This window comes from Pongo abelii, chromosome 4 (assembly GCF_028885655.2).
Source record: "Pongo abelii isolate AG06213 chromosome 4, NHGRI_mPonAbe1-v2.0_pri, whole genome shotgun sequence".
Classification (NCBI taxonomy): domain Eukaryota; kingdom Metazoa; phylum Chordata; class Mammalia; order Primates; family Hominidae; genus Pongo; species Pongo abelii.
Window position 1 is genome coordinate 94,650,308 of NC_071989.2, and position 17,586 is coordinate 94,667,893.

The 17,586-nt window shown below is 36.7% G+C and overlaps 1 long non-coding RNA gene across 1 annotated transcript in view; it reads right to left on the bottom strand.

Annotated features, from left to right (window-relative positions):
• Positions 1–1,873: 1,873 nt before the first annotated feature.
• LOC129059456 (uncharacterized) overlaps positions 1,874–17,586 on the bottom strand; it is a 70,469-nt gene continuing 54,756 nt past the window's right edge. The window contains exon 6 of the long non-coding RNA XR_008525360.2: positions 1,874–2,066. This is a non-coding gene — a long non-coding RNA (uncharacterized LOC129059456). The remainder of the gene's footprint in view (positions 2,067–17,586) is intronic.

A 17,586-nucleotide genomic window follows, 5' to 3' on the forward strand; every position in this document is an offset into this window, starting at 1 on the left:
CTACTGCAGAGAACATGGCCTTGCTCCTGAACCCTGGGGGTCTATTGCAGTTATCCTACCAGATATAGCCAGCAATCTTACACAGCAACTTTTCCTACCACAGTTTCCTCTAATAGCACCGGATCTGTCAGGCCATATGGTCCACACATCAAGGCTGCTGCACCTTACATTGGACCTGCTACAGAGCACTTCTTTGCTGTGAGTCCCACTCCAAGCCAGCAGTGTTTATGTCACTCAGTAAAAGCATCTAGCAGCATTCCCAGGTGTGAAAGATGCTGCCACCAGATAAACACATGATGACCTCTTTTTTACAGGTCAGGTGTTTATCTGGAGGCAGCATGTTTCACACTTGGGAATGCTGCTAGATGTATTGTTGTACAGTTATATATAGCTGGAATATATTGAGCTAGAAGGGTGCCTCCTTTTTATCACTTCCAGTCCAGAAACCAAGCCACCCCCAACAAGGAGGCTGAGTTGCAGAGGAAAGAAAGATGTGCGCATGCATCTCCCCATCTATGTGTCTGAATATACGATCTATCTAGAATTGTCATTGAATTTGGACTTAGCTGGAATTTCAAAGGCTAATATGATTAAATATCTTATTTTGGAGATGGAATATTAAATCCAAAAAACTTCAAATATCTATTCCCAAGTCACCCAGTTCACTTGTCGCTGAGCTGGAACAGAGTTTAGGATTTTAGGTATCAGGTAACCATCAGAGTTTCTGCAGATGTCACTCTACCAATTAATGCAGTTCCCCAATTAGTATGATGAAAACAATCTTCCTGCTTTTCTTTATTGCCATTTGGCTTTACGACTATATGTTGTATTTTTCCTTGCTTTAACCTATCCCTCAATATCCCCAGCCTATTTATTCATTAAAGTTCGTCAAATAATAGTGCCCCTATTCTATGCCTTTCCCAGTTGAGCCCTGTTAAACAACTATCTGCTGACACACCTTCACCAGGTTTCTAATCCTCTCTTGCAGGAACTGTCCCTGCCAACTCCCCTTTCATTTCCATACAACCCCTATCTTGGACCCTGATGTAGTTGGTATTCAAAATTGGTTACCCTGCCAGGGCAGTAAGTGTTCATTAATTATAAAGTATTCATAATATGCTTCTCTTTTTTTTCCTTTCTGTTTCTCTGGTAGCCCTCTACCAACTTGGGACAAGAGGGCACCTATCGTTTGAGTATTGTCAGTAGCTAAACTAGGGAACAAAAAAAAATCTAAAATCTTGGCTTTTAAAATCAAAACCTGAGTACAGAAGGAAATTCTGGAAAGACAATGACCTGGACGAGCCTCTAGAAACCTCTAGCCTCTAGTGCAAGTTTCTAGCACTAGCTCTGAATTATGTCTTTGATCAATTACAAAAAAAAAAAAAAAAACTGGTTGGGTTTCATAAGAGCTGAAATGAAATGAACTTGTGGGCTCTGAGGAGCTTCCTGTGGAAGAAAATTGGCAGTATTCCTTACCGCCCCCATGCCTCAGTGACTCACTGAACACCTAAAGAAGAGTCTTGAAACCTGAGAGTGAGGATCACAAAGCAATAGACCCTTGAAATAGTTTAACCTATGGAGATCTATGAATGGATTGACTGAGGGCAATGGGTAGGCTGAGTCTTTGCTTCCCTAAGGCTGAGCAGGTATGAAGACATCAGGGAATAGAAGGATGCGTCAGTGGACTCCCTGCCACCATCTTCTGGAAGAAGATCACTTCACCTCTCACCTCTCACCATGTGTAGGACACCCAGTGCTTAAAGTTTGTCAACTAAAAAGCCAGCAAAGAAAAAGTAGCAACCCAACCAGTGAGCTAGCAGCCAGAGTGTGCTAGAGAGTCAGAGTAAAAAAAACACGTGGACAGCCCATAGACCAGCCAAAGGAGACAGGTGGCAACTATAATAGAAAAATCATTAGGGCACTCAAGGAGATTCAAGTATGGCATCCCTAGAGAGGTTGACAATTGCAGGTTGGCCAGCTAGAACATGGCTCAAGACTCCACAGAATGGACAGGACACAGCAATCCCTTTGTCCTATTTTCAGATCTTTTTCTAAGGACAGTTTTTCTAAAAAAGAAAAGAAAAAGGAAAAAAATATAAATTAGAATGGAAGGAATAAAACCTAGTATATCAGTTATAATAGTAAACATTAACATATTTCTCTGATATTAAAAGCAAAGACCATCAGAAACTACAAAACCTAATGCCAGCTATAAAAGCTATGTACCAAAATAAGGCACTTGAATTTATTTTTTAAATGATTGAAAACAAAACATTGAGCAAATAATTATGAAGCAAATGGGACAAAAAGACAACAGGTATGGTTATATGAAAATCAGATATGGTATCTTTTAAACTGTTAAAAATATTTTCAGAAAATTTGATATGAATATTTGTCAAAGTTTTATCTCAAACTTTCTATAAAAAAGGAGACCTAAAACAAGCCAGTTAAAACACTTCTTATTTGGCACAGATATTTACTTTTTTAAGAAAAAGAAAAGAAGTGGTTAAATACTGAGTTACATATGATTAAAGAAAAAAAAAGGAACAGGGAGAAAGGAAAAGAACACCTGGTTGATGATGATGAGGCTCCTGATGGACAGTCAGCTGAGTCCATGGATAATTAGTTTTCAATAAGGGATCTTAATCTTATTAAAATTTGTCAGAAAATTGCTTAAGCATTTTCAAAAATGCAAATTTCTTTCTAGAAAGAGATTTTGAATTACCTTACATGGACCAGGCTGGGCACAATTTTCCTTTTATAAATAATAAAATCAGTAATCAGGGAAAAAAAAGAGACATTGGGTAGTAATAGCAAGTACAATTTGTCTTAAATTTGTATGGAACATAAAACAGATAATCTAAATATGTTGCTTTTAAAAAGAAAATGTATAGTGATTATCTTTAATGTACTCTTTTCAGAATGGAACAAATCTATCAGAAAACAGAAAAGGGTAAAGTCATTAGTAACATAATAAGTCAATCAGTAAGTTTGATTTAATATAGAGAATTTTTCACCCTTTGAACAGAGAATATGCATTTTTCACATATACATTGAATATTTATAAAACAATCAGGTGCAACCCCTAAAGATGAAAGACTTTAACAGAGGTATAATACAAAAAGATTGGAAAGGATATTTATTGGACAAAACTGTTTTATTCTGCCCTCCACAACAGTTTCCACTCTAACAGATTAAGATCCCAAAAGCTAGAGAGAAGGAAGAACCTTAGAGGATGTGTCCACTGATTATAATTCTGTAGTGTTTTTCTTGTATTGTTCCACAGCCATAACGCTATATCTGTGTTTTCCAATTTTAGCTTCTTTAAAATGAAAAGGAGAACTTTGGGGGAAAAAAATCCACAAAATTAGATTTCCAAATTCTAGATTTCCAGATTTTTCCCCACCCCTTACAGTTGTTTTTCCATACTTAAATCAATAGCATTTTTTTCATCCAGTTTGTATTGCTTGTTTGCCAAAAGCATTCAAATTATTTTAATAAAAATAATAGCTTTCCTTTTTTGTGTGCATGTTTCTTGGTTCACAAATTAACAAGTGACTTCAAATTTGACTCATAGCACAACTGGGGCTAGCAGAAAATATAAACTTACAAAGGAGTAGCTACTAGCTACTCTCATTTTGCTTGTCCTGAGTAATAGTCAAGTTTGTTTTATAGGGGAGCTGAGGAATGTTAGTTAACCCATAATCTATAAATTGGCAGTTGGAAGACAGGCTTTCATGTAGTTGCATTATTTACTTCTGTGCTAGCTTTTAAGTCTTCATTTTGACAAATGTGGGGTTAAGAAAAGTGAATCTTCTTCTCCGATAAATAAATTTTAATTACTCTATGAAAAGTGCTAAATACCCAAAAATATAAACTGTTAATTTCTAGGGAAAAAAGTAGACATAATGAAATAAGTCAGCTGAGGTATTTACAGGTGAAAAATGATAAACATCTAGGAACAAATGTTAGATTCAAAGATTTCCCTAATATTCAATGCTTTTCATGCTTTGTGTTTACCTTTTTACAAATTTAGAGATTCACTCTATTATGATAACTTAAGAAGGTGGTATGAACAATGAGTAATATATTCTGATTAGAGTCCCAAAACTTCCTTTCTACCAGCCTAAGCTCCTAAAAGGTTGACTTCTCAGATCATTTTGTCATTTAATGTTAAGAATGGAACTCAATTGTGTGTGGTGGTTTTGGGGGGTTTTTTTTGGTTTTGTTTTTGTTTGTTTGTTTGTTTGTTTTTGAGGCAGTGTCTCTGTCACCCAGGCTGGAGTGCAGTGGCGCAATCTTGGCTCACTCTAATGTCTGCCTCCTGGGTTCAAGTGATTCTCCTGCCTTAGCCTAATGAATAGCTGGGGTTACAGGTGCCTGCCACCATGCCCAGGTAATTTTTTTGTATTTTTAGTAGAGACAGGGTTTCACCATGTTGGCCAAGCCAGTCTCAAACTCATTACCTCAAATGATCCACCCACCTTAGCCTCCCAAAGTGCTGGGATTACAGGCGTGAGCCACCATGCCCAGCCTCAACTGTGTTTTAAGCCTTGTGATGGATATAGTGAAAATTAATATGCAGAATTATTAAATTCAGAATCTGATAGATTTAAAGTAAAAAAGGGGACATTAGTGTAAGTATGGGAATATACAGCAGGAAAGAGGGAGATTTTGCTGGTTAACTCTTAAAATGTGAACCAAAACCTCAGAAATTCTTGTCTGTCATCAGATTTAACAAATATGTATTAAGTGGTCACTGATACAATGTATCAGTGTATCAGTGTATCAATGTATTAAGTGAACCAGATACAATGTGGCATTACTTTCAAATTTCAACTCTGTGTTTTTCTTGTCTTACATGGAACTAAACATTAACCAGTGTCCCAAACTAGTATTTATTATTAACTCTTTTGCTACATATTAGCCTAATAACTGCACAATTGTTTAATTTGTGTTATACATACCTCATTCTCCCTGCCCTATTAAACACAAGTCCGAACACACTTTACCTGTGGTACCAATTAAAAATTGCTGGCTTTAATTTAATTTTCCAATTTCTAATAATGACACAAATGTTAATGGATAATTTGATTAATAGAAGCTGTTGTGTAGATTGCTAGTTAGAAAGTTTCTGTTGCTTCTACGTTAAATTATTAAGCACAAGTATTGTAACACATTCAGAGAAGAGAAGGTAGATTTGGACAAGATCATAAACATTTATGATTTATTTGTTAATCATTCTCTAGATAGATAGATAGATAGATAGATAGATAGATAGATAGATAGATAGATCCCCCTAGGGATTTATATTTACTGAACTCTAATCTTCCAACTTTTATGTCATTCTTATATGATTTAGTCCATCAATTCTGGACTAAGTTATTGCACTGGCCACCTGGATGTCTTCATGCATATCCACAGGAGTCCGCCTGGAGGTGACTTGGTATTGGCATACAACTAGTCCATCCAATGTGTCCAGAACATATGCTACCTAAGTGGGGCATATAACTTCTATCTGAGATCATTATTTATAAGCCAGCATTGTAATGTATGGATTTAAATTCACAACCTCTAATTCAGAAATGAGCATACAATTAAATGGTACTTTAACTTTTACATAATACAAAAAAGATTACATTTTCTCATTTTGCATGTGAAAGTACCTAAGCAAGATGAGAAAAAATGGAAATGAGAAGCTATAGAGCTAAGGTTTTCATTTATACCAATAATGCTGAAAATACAACACAACATTTCCTGTCTTTACCATATTTCAGTTCCAATAACATTCAGCCTACATTAATGAAATGATTCCAAAGTTCATGAGCTCAATATGTTGCTACAAAAAAAGCAACTGGATATAGCATACTCCCTATTTGGCAAAGAAGAAAGAAAGTGTGTTTCCTATGGGGAAAAATAGCACTAAAAGAATTCCAAAATAGATAGCACTTTGAGTTTTATATATGCTTCTCCATGTATGGCTAACAGCCTGGTCTATGGCATGAGGAGCACAGATAAAACTGTGAGCAATCAAAACTGGTCACTTCATGATTTAGAGTATTAGCCATACTGTTTATGTTATCATGAAAGTGTAAGTAGTCTACAACATTTTACTGATTCACGGAAGTGAATGATTTAGTTAAGGAAATAATAAACTCCTAGTTTTCCCAAGCCCTTTTGAATGGCAGACACTTAATATTTGGAGTATTGTCCGAATCTCCTCAAATATAAATAAACACCATCTATTTGGTATTAAGAACATACTTTAAAACCACAAAGGAAGTAATCACAGATTAGGTTCTCAGTGTCTACCAAGAACTCAGCAGTTGGACATTATACAATAGATATTTAGTTTAAAGAAACCCCATTTATTTTTGAAGATATTTGTTCTCTGAGAGGAAGGAGCAAGGAAGAGCAATTCAAAGCCTATCACACTTTCCAGGCACAATATAAGGACAAGGGCCATCTTCATGGATGTTTGTTCTGTGCTGAGCTTAACGCTCTGACATTGCCATCTTGAAATGCTTAGTAATTCTATAACAAGGGGCCCTACACTTTTATTTTGAACTGGGCCCCAGAAATCATGTAACTAGTCCTGAGAAGAAGATTGGCTATGACTTAGGACACAATCTCCGTGCTTTAGTTTGCCACCAGGATATAGCTAAGCATAAGTCTTTGTTCTGTTTTTCTACTATTTCACATTCTCCATGAATATTATTGCTCTAATTTCACCCAGATCCTGCATCATGACCCTCTTTCTTTTGAAAAAAAAAAAAAAAGCACCAGAAAGTTACAGATTTAGCAACTATAAATATAAACAAATGGACATAAAATTATCTTAATAATACAGAACGTATTTTGCAGAAAGGCCAAGTTAAAGTCAACTAAAAATAGTTAAATTTTTTTAACATAGAAAAAATGCATATAAGAATAATAAGATTAAGCATCAATTTTTCTCCTAAAAGAAAAATTCACATTTGATCACCAGTATGTTCTAGAGAAGTTGTAGCATTATGTTTAAGTATCAGAAACATACGTGAATATATATCTATCTATAGCAAATTTTGTGACTGTTTATTAAAAAAATATTTTGAGGAGTAATATATGATTAATTTCTTAATATTAGAAATTGCTTCAGTATAATAAAGCTTTAAACACTTTTAGAGCATTCACTTCTGTGAATTAAAGGAAGTGTTCTGGCCAAAAACCTGTTGCCTCTTAAACTCTTACCAGAAGAAGCAGGTAATAATAACCCAACCCAGGTTACAGTTGCATAGTTAACCCCTAAGTATTATCCCAGAATTTATTACTGGCATCATTCAAATGATACCTGAGTCAGAGCATCAAAATCCTCTAGCTCCAACAGCCCAAAGGCACAACTCAGGTTATATTAATATTAGCGTTCAAAAGTCACTGATTCTTCATTCCTACGATGACTTTATACTGTTTCTCATTTCTTTGTGGAAAAAAAAAAAAAATCTTTCAAATACTTGTATAGTCCTGAGGCCATATTCTCAGATAAAGCAAGTACCTTATTAGTGATTTAAAATCACATATGTTAGGAAACTCTAAGGTCCTTACAACCTCTCCTACACAATGGTGCTAAAAATCCTGCCCCAAACAAAGCCAACAGTCAAATAATGCTAGCTATGCACCAGGCACTATTCTAGAAGCTTTACCTGTACAATTCATTCAATTCTGCCATCAGTTAGCTACTATTTTACACATGAGAAAACCAAGGCACAAACAGGTTGAGTAATTTGCCTAAAATTACACATCTGGCAGTGGTAGAGTTGGATTTCCAGTCCAGAAAGTCAGCTCGAATCTATGCTCTTAAGCAATATGTCTCACAAGAATTTTGTTCCTTTTGTTTTTGGAATTCCTACCATTAAGATGCAAAGGCTATTGTTCAAATGAGGCTGCCTTGGAATTGATCATCTCTAAAGAAGAAGGGAGAAGAAGATGAGAGCCAGCTTATGTAGTTGGATGAGAACAAGAGGTCAACAGAGACCAATGGACAAAGAAAGAAACGGATGGGAAAGCAAACAGGAAGAAGCGTGTGCCTGCTGCCCACCTATAACTATCATGCCAGAGACTGAAAACTACAATTTTTTGTCCCCACCCACTTGGAAAAAGCTTCCGTATATCCATCCAAGTGAGATGGATTCATTATTGAGAGGATTTTATCATCAAAGAGAAAGATAATAAAAATAAACAGCTGCCTAACTGAACAGCAACCAAAATAGAATAAATAATAAAAGGTAAATAATTGAAGTTAAGTCAGTCAATACATTTTCATTAGTTAGCCCCTAAGTATTATGCCAGCATTTATCACTGGCATCATTCCAACAACATTGAAGTAAGGGCATTAAAGTCCTTAAGCTCTAACAGCCAGAAGGCACAATTCAGGTCATATTAATATTAATGTTCAAAATTCACTGACTCTTCATTCCTACCCATAACCTTGTACTGTTCTTTATTTCTTTGTGCAAAAAAAAATGTTCCAAATAATTGTATCCTTCTTACAATGTAACTTCATAGAGATTATGATCAATATCTTTATTTTACATATGATGACTATTAAATTACAATTTCCAGTTAACTCCTACTCTATGTGACTTTAAAATTTTATAACAAATTTTTTATTTTCTACTTACTGAAGACCCAGAAATTGGAATTATATTTTAGAAATGAAAAGAATTATTTATTCATTCTTCTAGGTCCTATTTCAATGTCATGCTATCTTTCATTATATTCCTCATCCAAAAAAAAGGTTTGTGATTTGGTTACTTTGCTAGAAGTTCACAGATTTATTTGTTTCATTTACTCATAACATTTATTGAGCACCTGCTTCACATCAAACACCTTGTACGTGCTTGGATACATCAGTGAACCCAACAAATTAAGATCCCTGACCTGTTGGAGTTTGTGTAGTAGCCACCAGGGCATTCACCTTTAATTCCTTCACACAGAAATCATTTTATATTGCTTGTAAAAATTACCTTTTTTTTTTTTAACAAATCTAGCACTTCATAACTGGTTTTACGGATTAATTAAATGCACAAATGGCATAAATGCAGAAGGGCATTATTTGCATTATTTTAAGACTCTTAAGATCATAAAACCTAGTAGCAACTTAGTCACAGCTTTGTGCAGGATAGGTGTACAAGCTATCCTACTACAGAGCCAAGTGAAAAATGAAGAAAATGTTTCTAAATATAGGTGCATTTTAAGGTCTCAACAGTTGAACTCATTATTTCAACAGGCAAGGAAATATTCAATGATGGATCTTTGGCAAAGATGGGAGTGTAATAGTCAAGAAAGGAGGAGAGAGGTTCTGTGTCAGCATTTCCTCAGTCTTGTCCTTCCGTTTCAGTGGCTTGTGGATATTAGTCCACTATATTTATGCTTAAATGGCTTCCCATTTTAAAATACTCATTGGGCTGTTCTTCCCACTGCTGTTCACCTAACCACTGTTCTGGATATTTAAAATACACCTTGGTGGCAAATTCTAACCTCTAGCTAATACTTATTCTGCACTTTCTTCTGGTGTTTTTTTTATCCGTAAGCACATGTACAAAATACAAATCAGCAAACTAAATCCAATATTGTCTTTTTTTTCGCTGTTATGAAAGATACCACACTAGGCTTTGAATACATAAAACAGTTTATAAATAAAAAGTATCCACCATTTCCACCCTTAAGAATCTAGATTTTTTTTTTTTTTTTTTTTTTTTTTTGAGACAGAGTTTCGCTTTGTTGCCCAGACTGGAGTGCAGTGGCGCAACCTCGGCTCACTGCAAGCTCCGCCTCCCGGGTTCACACCACTCTCCTGCCTCAGCCTCTCGAGTAGCTGGGACTACAGGCGCCCGCCACCACTCCCGGCTAATTTTTTGTGTTTTTAGTAGAGACAGGGTTTCACTGTGTTAGCCAGGATGGTCTCGATCTCCTGACCTTGTGATCCGCCCGCCTCGGCCTCCCAAAGTGCTGGGATTACAGGCGTGAGCCACCGCGCCTGGCCTAGTATTCATTTTTAACAGTTGAAATAGATGGCCGATTTTACAGACACAAAAGTGTACAGCAGCATAAAGGACTTTCAACCCTGTGATGACCCCATACTTCAGTAATTTCTTAGTAAACACTGCCACCGTGTGGTGTTTCATTCTAAAATGAATTTCAGGATTCATTATACAATTGAACATTGCATAATAATACAGAATAATAAAAATTATTTTTCTTACAATGTAACATTACCAAAAAAGTTATGGGCACTGTTTATTACAATGCATAAATATTAACTAAATGACTTTTATATAAATACTTTCTTTTACTCTCTAGTTTTTAATAAATAAACATTTTATAATAGTTTTACTTATCTTCATGTAAAAGAATTTTCCTTTAAAGCTAAAAATACGTCACTAAAAAACAAAAATTTAAAACACAATTGTCAAAAGCATAAGCTAGTTTTTTTAAATGTAGGTTTCAATTTGGTGTATAAAGACTATATAAAAACACTTTTATCTGAGCTTTAAAATATAATTGTATCTTTATTCAACAATTGTGCTTTAAAGTATGATTAATGTTAATTAGATTTATGTCTTTCCTTCTTTGTATTTCCAGTTTCACTAGGATCTTAAATTACAAGCAAATTAACAGGCAAATTAGATAGAAAGCTAGAGGGGTATATAATGTTTATTCTCACCTTCAAGGAGAAAAACAACTTTAAATACCTCCTGGAAAGACAAAGCAAAATTTACCATTTTTATTTTGAAAATTCTTACTGATAAGCATTCTTTCTTATACTCTATCCAACTCTGTCATTCAACTATTTAAAGAAATTTTGTCTGAATTTGTCCTCATTGGTAATCGAAAAGTGATTCTCTAACTTCTATAAGTTCTTCAGTTTATTCTTCCCTACTCAGTGAAATTAACTATATCTCACCTAAATACAAAAAAAAGAGCAATATCTATGGATAAGCATGACACAACTTTCTGAACAATGTGAAAAAATATGGTAATAAGTTTTAAATAACAAAAGTAATATTTTAGTTTAAATATTTTATATAGTATGTAAAAACATGAAATAGTAAATTTTATTTAAATTTAAAATATCAATTTTATCTTGATAAAATATGACTGTCAATTTTCTCAACTCTTCAATGAAAGGATTCCTGGAGATTACCATGCTTAATTAAATATGTAGTCTTTACACTGAGACCCATGTCAAGAAAAAAGGTACAGAAGGCTTAAACTAATGAAAGAAGTCTTTAAAGAAACTCAATATCATAAAGATAAACTAAAACTGATTTCAAGTGGTTTTTTAACATAAAGAGCATGTTTTTCTCTGTGACAAAATTAACCCCCACAAGTGAATAAACATTGAAATCCTGTCAATTACTATGTAGTATTTTCCCTCAGCAAGTTTTGCTGTTTTCCTTATTTTCAGACCTCTCATGTAATATCAGCTAGTGTTTCTGTCTCAAACAGTTTAGCTCTTACATAATAAATCAACTCAGTTGTTACTGAAATCCTGTGGGCAGGGAGAAAGATGTCCTAATGACTACTGCAAGTCCCAAGAGTTAGAAATGGATATTGTGACTGAGTTTAGCATTATTTTTCCTGCCTATTCAATATTCTTTAATATTCAATCTTATTTCTTGACTAAGTATAAGCATACACACTCTCTGTCTCTGTGTGTGTATACATATATACATATATACATATATACATCTATGTGTGTGTATATATGTGTATATATATTTTATATATATATATATATATTTATTTATTTTAAAGGCAGGGTCTCACTCTGTCACCTAGGCTGGAATGCAGTAGCATGATCACAGCTCACCAAAGCCTTGAACTTCTGAGCTCAAATAATACTCTTGCCTTGGCCTCCCAAAGTGCTGGAATCACACACATAAGCCACCATGCCTGATTTGTGAGCACACTATTATATATGGCAACATAACAATGACTGTTCTAAAATGAGCTAAAATAATTTTGTGTATTAAAATACTTTATTAGATTTTCATTTTAGACTAAAAGTTATTAGAGTTATAAGAGTTATTTCTCTTCTTGAAACTTATTATGACAAAATCTGTACCCCATGGATGCAGACAAATCCACAAAAAAAGTTCTTCAAAAAAATTCCCCTGTTAGGTGCAGGTGGTAGAAAGGGGAGACTCTCTCCTGGACAATGATTGAGATAAACATCAGAAAATATTAGAAAAGTAAGATCGTGCTGAGTAAAGCAGAGGAAGAAATCCACACCCCACCCACAACTTTTCGTAGAATAGAACAGAAGGGGCAAGATCTTTCCAAGGAATTAAAATAAATTTTTAATAATGTAAGTTACCAAATCAGAGCCTTCTTTCTCAAATTTATATATTAAGTGAAAGCTAAACTACATAATGGAGGAAATTTCTCGAAGTTTCTCGTTAGGCATACATATCACAGAACACAATATTAATGAATATTGTACGGATGACTTGTTTGAAAAATGCTACTAAGATAAATTCAGAGACAAGTGTAAAGCTTTATCTTGTGCTCCAAGCTACATTTCCTAAAACTCTTTATCAATTTCTGAAACTATCTCACTTCTTTACCAAAGATATTTATGAGGCATCATTAAGTATATAACAATATATTAGGTTTTGAAAACTAGTTTCTTGGAATAAAAAGAAAAGTGAAATAAATATCACCATTAGAATGAGCCATTCATATTAAAAATTACAGGTCATTTTGAAAAGTAATTTTTTCTCGATAGGTAGCCAAGGTTTTAGTAATGTGTGGCTTTTAATATTATTTATTAACTCTATTTTTTCCATTTAGTTCTTTTTCTTACAATTTGAATAACTTTAATATGGATACTTGAATTTTAGACATTTAACCCTAGTGACATCAGAATCTGCCAAAGATAAAAACTGACCTTTTCCTACTATTTCAAAAGAAGTTCAACTTCCTAAATTTAAAATATCTGCAATGAGTCAGACTCAAACCAGTATAGTCAGTATTTTTAAAGCAGAAGTTGGAAGAGTTTTTGTTTTGTTGAAGCATTGTGTTTGTGTGTGTGTGTGTGTGTGTGTGTGTGTTCCATTTTGCTTCATTTTTATAAAAGCAGTATAAAACTTGGAGAATGATAAAGTTATAGATTTTAAATCTTGCAAATAATGTTTTTCTTTTATAAAAAGTTGCTGAAGCAGTTTTGGTTTTGGTTTTGTTGTTCTTATATAATTCTGCTTTGGTTTGTGGCCTCACAGATTTTTGAAATAATATAAAGGAGGAAGAAGCAGAACATTGTCAAAGGTTTGTACATGAGACACAAACACAGTGACTCAAAAACAATTATTTGATAAAAAACGAAAAAATAACTCTAAAGAGAATAAGATGCAAACTATTTTTTCTTAAATTCTTGCTACATACTACATCCTACTAAAGGCCATGATCCTAATTCCGCTTTTTCACTGTAAAAATAGAAAGAAGAAGGAAAAAGTTAAAAATATTAAGGATGTGTTAAAGGTGTGATTGCATCAAATTTGGACTTTTTCCTTGGCATATTTTCAGGGAATTAGAAGAGAATTGACCAAGGGAATGACTTCCTTGGTTTGAAACTTATTTGTTGAAACAACTAAAATCATCCAGGGGAGCTGGGCATGGTGGCTCATGCCTGTAATCCCAGCAGTTTTGGAGGCCAAGGTGGGATAATCACTTGAGGCCAGGAGTTTGAAACCAGCATTGGGCAACATATTGAGATGCCCCTCCCCACCTAAAAAAAAATTAAAAATTAGCAGGGCATGGTGGTTCATGCCTGTCCTCCCAGCTACTCTGGAGGCTAAGGCAAGAGGATCGCTTTAGCCCAGGAGTCCGAGTCTGCAGTGAGCTATGATCGTGCCACTACACTCTAGCCTGGGTGACAGAGCAAGACTATGTTTCTTTAAAAAAATTATATAAATAAATTCATCCAGAGAACTACCAGTGTGCATGTCTCACACTCTGGGAAACAGTCATCTAGTGATCTCCCTTTTCCTGAACTTCTACAACTTTTGTCACATGTACATCCCATGCATTCTGCACACAAAATGTATCTTTGGTATTTTTTTTAATCTGGTGTTTTTAACTAACCTTAAACACTGCTTAAGAGCAAAGTCAACATAATTTTTTACTATTCCAAACTACTTATGAGGGCATGTTACACATTAAAATGTCCCTCAGTATTTGTTCATGAAGTGGTTGTACACCTAGCTTTCCAACATGCATGGAGGGCACATAAACATATTATTAGTTATGCTTGAAGTAGCCCCATGTTATATTCTGTTTCATAAGCAGATTCATTTTTCAAGACAGCATATGTTCCAAAAGCCACTAAAATACACATATTTGCTCAAATAAAGCTGACAACTTGATAGATTTAAGAAATGAATTTTAAGTCTCTACTCCACAGAATTATGACATATACCCCATCCAAATCCCTAGTTTGTTTGAGATTGTGTGTGATTTACTCTACAACTTACATCTACTGGCTGTCTTTCATGGCATTTGACTTATTTGAGTCTTTGCAACCTTTTTTCTGTGAACATATCTTCTGCAGTAATTATATTTTTAAATTTTCCATAATCAATACTATTGAGATGTAATTTATATAAAGGAAAAAGTACCAGACAACTACTATGTAGAACATTTTCGGTACCCAAAAAAAAGTTTTTTTCTTAATCTCTTGCTGTCAGTTATCCCACCCTACAAAACCATTGATAATGGGATTGCTAGGTCAAATGGTATTTCTGTCTTTAGGTCTTTGAGGAATCGCCACACGATCTTCCACAATGGTTGAACTAATTTACACTCCCACCAACAGTGTGTAAGCTTCCTTTTTCTCTGCAACCTCACCAGCATCTGTTACTTTTTGACTTTTTAGTAATACCATCTCACACCAGTCAGTGGCTATCTCATTGTGGTGTTGATTTCCATTTCCCTAATGATCAGTGATGTTGAGCTTTTTTTCATGTGATTTTTGGCAGCATGTATGTCTTCTTTTGAGAAGGGTCTGTTCATGTCATTTGACCACTTTTTAATGGGATTGTTTGGTTTTTCTCTTGTAAATGTGTTTAAGTTCGTTATAGACGCTGGATATTAGGCCTTTGTCAGATGCATAGTTTGCAAACATTTTCTCCCATTCTGTAGGTTGTCTGCTTACTCTGTTGATAGTTTCTTTTGCAATGCAGAAGCTCTTTAGTTTAATTAGGTCCCATTTGTCAGTGTTTGCTTTTGTTGCAATTGCTTTTGGCGTCTTTGTCATGAAATCATTGCCCATGCCTATGTCCTGAATGGTATTGCATATGTGGTCATCCAGGCTTTTTATAGATTTTGGGTTTTACATTTAAATCTTTAATCCTTCTTGAGTTAATTTTTGTGGATGGTATAAGAAAGGGGTCCAGTTTCAATCTTCTGCCTATGGCTAGCCAGTTATCCCAGTTGCAGCAGAAACTGATGGGTATGTGCTTGATCTTTCTTTACTGGAAGAGACTCTCTGTTGTCTCAGGCAGTGGTTTGGTCTGTGAAATGCCCAGTTCCCTGAGTTCCATGCAGACCCTGGAATGGGGGACAAAGATGAGAAGATCTAGGTCCACAGTGTGTGTGGTGGGGGGTGTGGGATGAGGGTCACCTTGCTGTACCAGCTCCACCTCTATCCTGGGGCTTGTCGCTTTCAGTTCAGATAGACACTGTCATTTATCTCGAGGCTGCCATGCAGCTGAGGGTCATGGAAAATACCTGTACCGTTGCTCTCCACCAGATTGGCCTCAGGAAAGACCTTTTCCCTCAGCGCAACATAGATAGCTTTGCAGATCGTCTGATCAGCATTCCTGTAGCCGCTCCATGTAGAGAGGGAGAAGAGCCCTGCCCACTCTGTAAGCCCAGCCCAGTGGACACACTACCCATGGGGTTGCAGTGCCCATTATAGCCTTGGAATGGCCATCCACAGGTGCAACTGTACCAACCTACCATAAGAATAGCCAAGGCGGCAGGGCGCGGTGGCTCATGCTTGTATTCTCAGCACTTTGGGAGGCCGGGGCGGGTGGATCACGAGGTCAGGAGATCGAGACCACGGTAAAACCCCGTCTCTACTAAAAATACAAAAAATTAGCTGGGCATGGTGGCGGGCACCTGTAGACCCAGCTACTCGGAGAGGCTGAGGCGGGAGAATGGCGTTAACTCGGGAGGCGGAGCTTGTAGTGAGCCGAGATCGCGCCACTGCACTCCAGCCTGGGCGACAGAGCAAGACTCCATCTCAAAAAAAAAAAAAAAAGAATAGCCAAGGCTATGTGTGCAGCAGTGGGTGGGGGAGGCTGGGAGGAGAAGTCCCCCTCTTCATATCTGTTTCTGAGCACTGGTGCCACCTGGCCACTGAGATACAACCATGATCCTCCCATACAGAGCCCAGTGCTGCACCTGCATCTCTGCTGGGAGGTATGAAATCACTTTCAGCTCCCAAGCAAGTAGCTTTAGAGCACAGGAGAGTGCCACCCTGATCTCCTTTGTCCCAAGGGGTGCTTTGTTGTGCTGTACTCTTCCTCCTCCTAGGGACAATCTGCTCTAATTGTTAGACCTCCAGGAATTCTGCAGCTCCCTTGAATCCTGTCAGCATTTTGTGGTTGTCAGAATTGAGCACAGTCTGAGCACATTCTGGTGAATGTCTGTTCGGGATTGAGTGATGCAAAAATAGAAAGGCTAAGACTTCCCGGGCAGGACAGAGTCCCACAGTGAGTGGGACTAGTCTCAGCTCAAGTCTAGAGAGAGGGCAAGTAACCCTGCAGGGGTGGGAGCAGGTACACCAAATGCCTGGAGGCAAGAATGCCTGGAGATATAACCAGGCAAGGAGTAGAGAAGCCACCTCTGCACAGGAAGGGAGGGGTGGCCCATGTTCCCAATCCAGTCTGTGGAGTGGGAACCACCTCCCTCCCTCGCCTCAGAAGCGGTAGGGCTCACTCCCTCAACTGACTAAGGTGACTAAGGCAGCAGGCTGGGGCACCCAGCAATGTCACACGCGGGCTAGTCCCAGGTCACAAAGCTGTTTCTGGCTGCAAATCTGACTGCCTGGGAGAAACTGCAGCTTCAGCAAGTCTCCTCCCACTTCAGTCCTGTGATGTGAGAGAGCCCAGTTCCAGCTGCAATGGCTGGAGCACACCCCATACTCATTCTGGTCTCCTTCTGTAAACCAAGTACTCCAATCTCTGGCCAGAGACTAAAATACCTGCAGCAGCCACCACTGTCAGCTTATCAAAAAATGACTGACTTAGTATGAGCCCAGATTGAAAACAGAATCTTCCTCTCAGCCCTAGGTCTGGGAAAATGCCTGCAGCTTTTTCCAGTGTCCTTTTTCTCTCACAGTCTCCCAGACTCTCCCCAAGTTAGCTTCAGGGTTTGGGAGAAACAAGGTGCTCTCCCATAGCCTGGGTTACATAAACAGCCAGTGGAAAGCTGAGTGACAGAAGAAAACTCCCCTTCTCACATATCGGGGCTTCACTCACTTTCCTCAGCCAAACAGTGCCACACAGGCTGCTTGCCTACCTTCTCTTTCCCAAATGTTTG